Source organism: Rutidosis leptorrhynchoides, chromosome 4 (assembly GCF_046630445.1).
Source record: "Rutidosis leptorrhynchoides isolate AG116_Rl617_1_P2 chromosome 4, CSIRO_AGI_Rlap_v1, whole genome shotgun sequence".
Lineage (NCBI taxonomy): Eukaryota > Viridiplantae > Streptophyta > Magnoliopsida > Asterales > Asteraceae > Rutidosis > Rutidosis leptorrhynchoides.
Window position 1 is genome coordinate 431,421,565 of NC_092336.1, and position 11,972 is coordinate 431,433,536.

Sequence of the window (11,972 nt, forward strand, 5' to 3'; positions counted from 1 at the left end):
GATTTCTCATTTTCAGTAAGAGAAGACGATATTATTACAGGTAATTCAGATTCACCATGTAAATAAGCGTATTCCAAATGGTTTGGAAGTGGCTTTAACTCTAATTTCGGAGGTTCTTCTATCGATGATTTATATCGATATCTGTCTTCTTCTTTTAGCATTTGAATTTCTTTTGTTGTTGGTTCATATCCATTAGCTATAAGTGTAGCTAACATTTCAGCTTCATCAATTGGTTCATTACCTTCTCCTAAAGAACATTCTCCTGTTCCTTGTAATTCTGGAAATTCTTCTAATAATTCCGCATGGGCATCTATAGTTTGAATATAATAACATGTATCATCTGCAGATTGTGGTTGTTGCATGGCTCTATCCACTGAAAAGGTAACACTCTCATCCTCTATACTTAGGGTCAATTTCTTACCGAACACGTTTATCATTGCTTTAGCCGTGTTTAAGAATGGTCTTCCTAATATTAGAGGAACTTGAGAATCTTCTTCCATGTCCAGAACAACAAAATCTACTGGAAATACTAAATTACCAACTTTAACTAGCATATTTTCCATTATCCCTCAAGGATATTTTATTGATCTATCGGCTAGTTGTATGCTTATTCTGGTTGGTTTCAATTCTCCAAGGTCTAGTTTAGTGTATAGTGAATACGGCATTAGATTTATACTAGCACCTAAGTCTGCCAATGCTTCTATTGAACTAAGACTACCCAGAAAACATGGAATTGTGAAACTTCCTGGATCAGATAGTTTTTCTGGTATCTTATTCAACAGCACTGCTGAACAATTAGCATTCATAGTAACAGCCGAGAGTTCTTCCATTTTCTTTCTATTTGAGATTAGATCTTTCAAGAATTTAGCATATCTTGGCATTCCTGAAATTACATCAATGAAAGGAAGATTTACATTTATCTGTTTAAACATATCCAAGAATTTGGATTGCTCGGCTTCAAGTTTCTCTTTCTTCATTTTACTCGGGTAAGGAAGTGGTGGTTGGTATGGTTTAACATAAGGTTTATCCTTAACTGTGTTATTTTCATTAACCTTTTCAACTACCGGTTCTTTTTCCTTATCTTGATCAGGTTGTGGTTCTTGTGGAGTAGGAATAGTTTCATCAGAAGTTACAGGTATTTCAGGTGGTTTAAGTGTTGTACCACTTCTTGTGGTAATAGCTTTAGCTGTTTCATTTCGGGGGTTAGCATTTGTATCGCTAGGTAGACTTCTCGGTTTTCTTTCACCTATTAACCTTGCTAGGTTACTTACTTCTTGTTCCAGATTTTGAATAGAAGCTTGTTGATTTCTAAATGCTTGAGCATTTTGTTCATTGGTTTGTTTTTGAGATGTGAAAAACTGCGTTTGAGTTTCAACTAGCTTCGTCATCATATCTTCTAAATTCGGCTTTTTATCATCGGTTTGTTGTGGTGGTTTGTTTTGAAAATTCGGTCTTTGCTGATTGTAAGTATTATTGGATACTTGTTGATTGCTAGGACCTTGTTGGTTGTTGTATGGAATATTTCGGTTATAATTCTGGTTTTGATTGTAAATCGGTCTTGGCGGTTGATAATTATTCTGATAATTATTTCCAGGCCTTTGGTTTATGTATGAAATATTCTCTCTTTGTTCCATTGTTAATTCAATACTGAGACAATCTTTTGTCAAATGTGGTCCTCCACACTGCTCACAACTAATTCGTATTGAGTGAATATCCTTAGTCATCTTTTCCATTCGTCTTTCCACAGCATCTATCTTTGCGGAAATGGAATCTAAGTCATGGCTAGAATCGGCTCTAGCTGCTTTAGATGATCTAATGATGTCTTTTTCTTGATGCCACTCATGTGAGTGGGAAGCAGTATTATCAATAATTTTGTAAGCATCAGTTTCGGTTTTCTTCATAATAGAACCACCAGCTGCTATATCTATGTCTTTTCTTGTAGTGATGTCGCATCCTTGGTAGAATATTTGTACTATTTGACATGTGTCTAAACCATGTTGCGGACATCCTCTTAATAACTTTCCATATCTTGTCCACGCCTCATATAGAGTTTCATTTGGTTTTTGTGTAAACGTAACAATTTCTGCTTGAAGTCTTACGGCTTTAGATGCAGGAAAGAATTGTTTAAGAAATTTGTCAATTAAAACGTCCCATGTATCGATCGCCCCTTCAGGTAACGATTCCAACCAATCTTTGGCTTCTCCCTTTAAAGTCCAGGGAAATAACATGAGATATATCTGTTCATCCTCCACTTCTCGGATTTTAAATAGTGTGCAGATCCTATTAAAGGTACGTAGATGTTCATTTGGATCTTCCTTCGGCGCACCACTAAATTGGCATTGATTAGTCACCATGTGTAAAATTTGTCCTTTGATTTCATAATCTGGCGCATTAATGTCTGGATGAGTAATTGCGTGACCTTGGCCAGTGCGTTTAGCTCTCATTCGGTCTTCCATACTTAAAGGTTCCAGATTCTCCATAATTGAATTTGTTGAATCGGTATCACTAGATGATTCTGTTTTAATGGTTCGTTCCTCAACAATCTCTGTTTGAATGATTGGTGGTTCCGGAGGAAAGTTTAGTGGTTCAGGATCTACGAACCGTTCCTGAATATTTTCCGGATTCTCAATTGTGAGGTTTGTTTCAAAAACTGGATTATCGGAAATTTGAACTGAAGTACTTGGTTGACTGGATGACGATTCTAAAGAAAAATCAACGGCGGTTATATTTGTTAAACGATGTCTTGATCTAGTTACAGGTGGTGAACGTACAAAAGGTGATGAACGTCTTGCTCGGTGCATTCACTGAATATCCTATTAGTTTTAAAAAGGAAAGAAAAATTATAATAAGTTATCCAATCAATAGACTTTTCTGATTTTGACCACGTTTTGAATAGCCAAAAGATGCAGCAGAGGAGCATGATTCGTTTGGTCTCAATATAATTGAGGACTGTTTGGCTCCAATAACCCGGTCCACGTACAAATCCAACTATTACTACGAACCAGAAAATTTTGATGTCTATTAATTTAACCACTTAAAATAAATTTTCGTAATTTTAAGAAATTTAGATAAGAAGTAGAAAAAATTCTAAGTCCTAAAAACTAGAATGGCGAGAAATAAGAGAGAAAAAGAGTTCGTCGCAAAAGGTCGAAAAAGAAAAAAAAAATGGTTGAAAAATAAAAGGTGACGGAAAAATAAAAGAAACTTATAAAAACTTAAAAATACTTAACTAACCTAACCTTATTACTACAACTAACTTAAAATTATAATCGCAAATTGAAATTACTAATTGGAATGATAATTGATACATAGTAAAAGGTCTAAAAATATTAAAGCTTACAGGAAAAACTAAATCCCAAATGGAAATAACTTAAAAAGAAACTATAACTTAAAAAGGCGTCGCAAAATTCTAAAGCACCTAAATCTTAGTCTAAAGAAAAAGCACTTAAGGAATTCTACGGCAAAGCCTAAAAATCTAGGAGTAAAAATAACTATAGCAAAAACTAAGTTTAAAATTAAATATGAGCGAAAAATACAAATATTACGCTACAACGATTAAAAAGGGTACAAAATATAAAAATATACAAAAAGTTGTAAAAAGTACAATTTTTATAAAAATATTATTTTTATATTAATTTTTTAATAAAACTACTAATTTTACAATTTAATAAAACTAATTTAACTAAAATATATAAATAAAAAGTAAAAGTAAAAATAAAACTAATAACAATAATAATAATAATAATAATTAGGTTTAAATAATAATAATAATTAATATTAATAATAACCCGTAATTAATGCTCGATTAGGGCTTCCTGTCGCCTGTCAGATACCCTCCGCGAGTTGCGGCATTTTATAAAGAAAACCCCGCGAGTCGCGGGGTTCAGAATTTCAGCTGACAGATTTATCTTCAACGCGTTTTTCTTTATTTATTTATTTATTTTATTTTCTGTTTTTAATTTTTATATAAATAAAAGATATTAAAATTAAAACTTATATTTTTATAAACTAAAATAAAAATAAAGAAACTTATAAAACTTAAATATTTAACAAAATCTTAAAAATACATATATTTTTGTTTTTCTTTTTATATTTTCGAATATTTAAAACGTATTTTTACAAAAGCGAATTTTAATAAAAGTAAACAAAAAATCTTTTTTTTTTTTATATTAGCGTTGCGCTTCCGGCTTTTAAGAGTGTTCCCCGGCAGCGGCGCCAAAAATACTTGATGTTATGCGAGGTGTATATAAAATAGTTATTAATTTTAGCAGAAAACACTATTAAATACGATACAATTTTACACAAGATATTTATTTATTAATAGAATGGATATACTTAAACCTTGCTACAACACTTATAGGCAGTGTACCTAATCGTTCAGTAGTGTAGTTTTTAGTAAGTCCGGTTCGTTCCACATGGAAATCTTTAAACAAAGCTCAACGCTATATTAGTTTACTTTTATAAAAATACAAATATATATATATAAGTAATATTATTATTATAAAGGGGGGTTTTTACCGTTTAATGACCGGTTTGTCGATTTTAAGATTTTAGTCGCAGTTAAAACCTAATGTAAAATATAAAATAAATACAAGACTTAAATTAAAGCGTAAAGTAAATAACGATAATGAAATTGCGAATAATAAAAATGCGATAAAATAAAATTGCGATAATTAAAAAGTACGATAATTAAAAGTGCGATTAAATAACAATAAATAAAAGTGCGATAATTAGAAGTGCAATTAAATATAAAATAAAGGAAATTAAATAAGAAATAAAAGAATTATGCTTATTTAAACTTCCGTAATCATGATGTTTGACGTGTTGATTTTAGTTTTATGCCCATGGGTTAATTGTCCTTTGTCCTGGATTATTTAATATGTCCGTCTGGTTTTTGTCCATAACAGTCCATCAGTCATAAATATAAAGTGCGAGTGTCCTCATCAAATTATTCTTATACCCGAAGTTAAATATTCCAACTAATTGGGGATTCGAATTGTAACAAGGTTTTAATACTTTGTTTAATGAATACACCAGGTTATCAACTGCGTGTAAACCAAGGTTTTACTACTTTGTTAACAATTACACCAATTACCCTTGAATGTAATTTCACCCCTGTTTTAATTATTCTAGTGGCTATTAATCCATTCCCGTGTCCGGTTAAATGGACGATTATTCGTACATATAAATACCCCGCCCATCGTGTCCGATCGAGTGTATATGGTAATTTATAGGGACGCCCAATTGTAAATCTTTATATTAACATTAACAAACTTTCATTTAGTTAAACAAATATAAAGCCCATTAATAGCCCATAGTCTAATTTCCACAAGTGTCGTTCTTTTGTCCAAACCCCAATTATGGTACAAAGCCCAATTACAAAGCCCAATTACCCAATTTTAGTAATTAGCCCAACATCATGATTACTTCGTTTTAAATAAGCATAATAATAACTTAGCTACGAGACATTAATGTAAAAAGGTTGAACATAACTTACAATGATTAAAAATAGCGTAGCGTTACACGGACAGAATTTCGACTTACACCCTTACAACATTCGCTAACATACCCTTATTATTAGAATTATAATTAAAATTAAAATTAAAATATAAATTATATATATATATATATCGTATAGATAGAGAAGAGAGAAATAGAATATGAAATTTTGATCAGAATTCGGTTTGCTTTATAGCCAGAGTTGAAATTTGGGGCTCCGCAACTCGCGGCAAAATCCCCTTCAAACTCCGCGAGTCGCGGAGGTTAATTTTACAGCTCAGTCCTTGGAGTTTTCTCTGCCGACGGTTTTTAAATATATATATATAATATATATATAATTAATATAATTAATTATATATTATATTATATTTATATGCATAGTTAACTTGTAATTTTTAGTCCGTTGCGTCGAGCGTTAAGAGTTGACTCTGGTCCCGGTTCCGGATTTTCGAACGTCCTTGCGTACAATTTTATATTTTGTATTTTGCGTTTTGAATCTTGTACTCTTGTAATTTCGAGACGTTTCTTATCAATAATTGGAACCTCTTTGATTGTCTTTTGTACTTTTGAGCTTTTTGGTCGTTTGCGTCTTCAATTCGTCGAATCTGTCTTTTGTCTTCACCTTTTATTATTTAAACGAATATCTCTTGTAAATAGAACAATTGCAACTAAAAGCTTGTCTTTCTTGAGGAATAATGCTATGAAATATATGTTCGTTTTTAGCATTATCACTAGGGTTTGGTCTTGTGATTTGAGGTTGTAAGTGCTAAGTGATGTTGTTAGTCACTAATGCACTTTTAAAAGGATGAAAGAATTTTTAATGTGTAAGTTTGACTTGGTTTGTGAGTCAAAGAGTCAAAAGAGCACTAGTTGACCTAATCGGGTGAAATGGTTATGAAATACACCAAGTTTATGTTAGTTGATGTTAATAGACCCTAATCACTAGCCTTAAGTGATCTATGACGAGGCGTGGCCATTAATGGGCAGTTTTGGTGTAGTTGAGTCATTTAATGCAATCGGGTCATTAAATGCTCAAGGGTTAGAAGTTGGCATTTAATTCAACTAGATTGTATGTTAATAAAATGCATAATGTAATAGGTACGTTACATTGAAGGTTTGCAAGCTCGGTTAGCTTCCACAAGAGTCTTGAGGTGAGTGGAATGATTATGCATATGTGTATATAATGTATTTACTTGTACGAGATTTGATGTGGGTTTAAGTTTGGGCGGTCGATACCACATCGGGTCAATATATGATATGGGTTTAAGTTCGGGCGTTCGATGCCATGTCATATATGTGTGTGGGCATGTAGTGTGGGTTTAAAGTTCGGGCGTTCGATACCACATTACACGTGACGGGTGGGTTTAAAGTTCGGGCGATCGATACCACTTCGGGGTTAGTGTTATAATTTGTTGTACACTAACGGTTGTTGGGAACACCAATGGGAAATTCGAAGTACCATTCCTTGTACTATTGGTTAACCATGGCTATGTGTTTGTTGTGTGGTGTTTTCACATTATTCGAGTTATATATGTTATCGTTGTGCTAGCTTGTGGTCTTGGAGATGTAGCGTTATGCCTTTCGTTGGTATGTCTTTTAAATTGCTAGCGTGTATGAGGTAATTGTGTATGTGATTGCATGTAAGTAGATTATACATGTATGTGTATAATTATTGCATTCACTAAGCGTTAGCTTACCCTCTCATTGTTTATCTTTTTAGATGCATGCGCAGTTAAGGGCAAGGGGGTTATCGGACATTAGGTGTCCCGTGATGATGCTTTATTGGAGTTTTGATGTTGGCCTAACGTTTTGGGTAGTTTAGTCCCAAACAATGCTCGAAGTGTCGTTTGGATTGTAAACTATCATTTGTAATGGGTCAAACTTGTACTAAACTTTATTCGTGGCCCTCGTGCCTTTTGTAAACAATTAATTGTTGTGCGTTTTAAATGGAACTCATGAAATGGGTTACATATTTATTTGGCGTGTAATTGTGTTGTATAAAAAAAAATTTTAATCTATGGATTATGGGTTGGGTTGTTACACAACTGCAAGACCAGTCCAAAGTCCACCTTATGGCTTTAGTGGTCCTCCCTCACCAAACTATAGTCCAAATACTTTACCTAATTCTCCCGAATACTACCCTACTCCAAGAACGGAAAGTAAAGGGAAACGCCCTGCTGATTTTAAAGAAGATAGCCCGTCAAAGAAAAGATCCCGATCTCTTTCCTACGAAGAAGTTGATGCCAAGTACGAGATCATGAATCTGCGAAAAACTACCGATGGCCTAATTCATCATATTGCAAGGATCGATGTTCAAATGAAGGAAAAAGACCTAGCGATCAGGAGGCTCATGGAGGAAAATGCTGAGCTAAAGAAGGAGATAAAGTTGGTGAAGTATGAAGGTGATAGAAATGCCCGATGGGGGAAGCAATCTCTTGCCTACCTAAGAGAAGATGTTAACTTTAGATTGAAGATGGAGGAAAATCGCCTCGAGTTCCTGCATGAGAAACAAAAGGCGAAGAATGAGAAAGTTGAGAAGTTTATGAAGAAGGTTGAGGATGAGAAGAAGAAATATGAAGACTACTTCAATCCTAATATTTCCTAGTTTATCCTATTCCAATTTCTCATCTTTGTAAAGGCTATGCCTTAAACCATTTCTATATCCGAATAGTGTATTAAAAAGGCTTATTTAATGCCTCGTTCTTAATATTATAAAGTGTTTCGTTTATATCATATTCATCTTTATCCTATCGGATTTATCAAACTTCTATACACCCTTATGTAGTGAAGAATCATGGTTCGTCCAACTACACCAACTCTTACCACGATGTTTCATAATTTCCTCGTCTGACTACGTCTTCCACAACTTCCATAACTATCAAAGATATGAAGGTTAACCAAGTCTATAAAGACTGCAACTTAAAACTAGCCAACCATAAGTTAGTAACTGTTTTCACGGATGGCATTTCGAACTGCTCCAAGAGTGATAAAGGACGTGAGCAACATTTACAAACTCATTCTTGAGAAAAAAACAACTCTACGCAAACTTTTCCAAAGTGCAAGTTTTGGCTTAAAACCGACATGTTGTCGATCCAGCTAAGATTACTGCTGTCCTTAAGACACTATATTAGAAGTCATCATTGATCACATATCCTGACCTTATGGAGTGACATTGGAAAGGAAATATGAATTAGTGAAATATAATGACGGTGGCCAACGTGATTATATTACGGTAATTCATAGAGATATTCCAATATCATGACGTATGGAATAGAAAGTGAATCAAAGAAAAACTCTCAAGCTATTTGTTCAAAAAACCAAATGCAAGGGCATGAAAAGAGAAAAATGATCATCTTGATATTTAGTAGATACGAAGAACTCATTCTAATCAAACTATATATCTATCTCATACTCATTTAACAAACTTTCATGTACCATAAAAAGTTGTAGACAATCAAATCTTGAAATTCATTCATCCTAAATGGATATCTCCTGATCATTGATACATAATCATCACTTGTTATTACACTCTCGGTGTAAATTCTCATATGACTTTCAAAAACCCATGTCATTTGAACCCTCCAAAGTCGATATTACAAACACCATTACATTATCTATGTCGAGATGATAAATATCTCATATGCATAATCTTCTGAAGAATGGAACCTCCATACATGTATCGTTTTAACTATCATAGTCAAGAAACTTCTATACTCATACATCTACTTATAATAGACTACTTGGCACCATGCAAGTAATGGTGCCATACTCAAACAATAATCGATCATTGTCAACTCAAAAACCAGAGGTGAAATACACTATCTCAAGTTGTGGCTTGAGCTAAACTCATCTGAAAAACTTCTGTAACAATTGAAATGATTCCATCATACTTTAACGTATCCTCCTCTCAGACCAATTAAGGCTGAATTCCAACAATCATTACGTAGTTGAAAGTCACTGCTTTAGCATTTATTTATACTTGTCTATGCGACTGCCAGATTATTCATGCCGAGTTCTCGAACTCTCACTATCATTCGAACGATTCAAAGTTGCAAATCTTATTTGAAGTTCTTTCATACATAACTCTAAATCCGAGGGATTTACTCATTTGATGATAATCACATTATCATCCTTCTAACTTTAATGTTAACATTTCGAGTCCAAGGACTCATGCCCTGATAAAAGTCGATCCATTAGTTTTCACTACCTTGAAACAATTATTACACAATTATCCTCTGGAATTTTAAAATCTTCAATCAATTTTTCTCAAACAAATAAACTCTTAAATACAAGTATCCTGTTTTTCAAAGATTTCTTACACGGGTCTTTATTTTCAAACTATCTCGAAATTTATAAAAAATGATTTTTCACTTATGTGATTTATAAAACCTTATACATAAACTTAACTTTACGTACTTTGACTAGTACATATCAAATTATACTTTCACTTCTACAAATTTCCACTTTGATTAAATCGAAATTACTTTACAAAATTTTACGTAACCCTAGTTGTACTATGAACATCATTTCGTCACCTCCTCTAAAATTACTTTCACTAATTATATAAACACTTTCGCATTTTTAGCAATTTACCTTTGTTTCATTAAATTAAACATTCTTTTAAACAACTCTTTTTTCGTATTGTTCAAATTATTTCACATAAAATAGTACGTGTTGTACATAACTCAAGTTTTACCAATAGCTCCACTTCGTTTATATTGTTATAACAAATGTCGCAACTTTTCAAAAATTACTTTGGTTTATTATTAAAACTTTCTTATTGCTCTCCAATGTGTTTGGATCACCTTTATTCTCATTCTCCGTGTAAGAACAAGACTTACCTCTTTACGTACATCATCTCTTCCTTGCTATGTTATTCGTTAAGAAGTTTATACTTCTGGTATTTCACAGCCAAACCACGACGCTCTCGTAAACATCAAAACTACGATCTTTTGAACAAGGAAGCAAAGGTTCCTTCATGGTAGAAACAATACCTTATAATCAATGATTCACATTTATTCTCATCCACATTTAAACTCATAAGTAAATAATAGACCGACTCGCCATTTGTGCGAAAACACTTTTCTTACTCTGAAGGAGTTACCTTAGACATTTATGAAGATACTCTAAATATTTCTTCCTTTTTGGTTTGCAACTAGATGTTATTCTAGTCAAGTATTAATCTATGATTTGACATGAAACTGAAATCATAAATCTTAGAGCTACATTCTGAAACTATTTCTAAAGACAAGTTCTCATGTATACTGAACGATGTCTTAAATTTAATCGCTCGTATTATCCTGAGATCAACGAACTCTCAACTAACATCTCATTTGTCTATTAGACATCTCTTGAAAACTAAAGGTATTATGGTTACCTTTCGAAACTTGAAGCTGGTACTATCTCTAACAAACACCAGCCATACATCAAACTACGTAACTGAAATCTTTACGTACTCTACTCTATTTTATATGCCCTACTATTGTGGCATAAACACTCAAGATCTTAACGAGCTCAATAATACATTTCATGCTAGTATAGCATCATCTTTCCTTTAAAAAAAAAAAAAACTAGTCAAACGACACTCTTGTTATTCTTTGGAAAATTCTCCGCATTTAATGCACTTGTAAACGACCTATTAAGGTTAAGGATCATGAGATCAAACATGTAAACAAAACAATATACTTATTGTTAACACTCATTGGCCTCGACCGTACCCGGGAACATGAAAATCAAACTCTATTGTTAAAGTCCGTTGGGATTCGCGTAGAAGCCCCTAACATACATGGGAACGTGAAGACTAAATGATACGGATATACCCCCCATCTCTTCTCAACTGCTGATGCAAACGAGAGCTCTACTTAAAACTTCGGGACGAAGTTTCTAATAACGGGGAGGTACTATAACGACCCTCATTTTTCCATTCTATATTTTTCCAATATTAAATGCCCAAACAATATAATTAAAACTTAATGATTAAACTTTAATCAACAATTGTTAAGTGTTAAGAGTTATAAAACACATTAATTAACTTTGTGCAATAATTGACAAGTTAATAAAAGATGAAAATAATAAACTGTTAGTCGACACTCACTGCTAATTAAAATTTATGCATTTATGTAATATTATAACTAATAACCTATAAGTAATAAATAAAAAGTGACATTTATATAAATAATAAAACAATTGGGAACTAAATAAAAAAAATATATAAAAGTCATGAATTAGTAAAAAGAAAATAATACTTATCATGTAGTAAATGTAAAAATAATAATAATAATAATAATAATAATAATAATAATAATAATAATAATAATAATAATAATAATAATAATAATAATAATAATAATAATGAGACTAAAGAATATTAAACAATTACATCCTTATGTTGAATAAAAAATAATATATATATATATATATATATATATATATATATATATATATATATATATATATATATATATATATATATA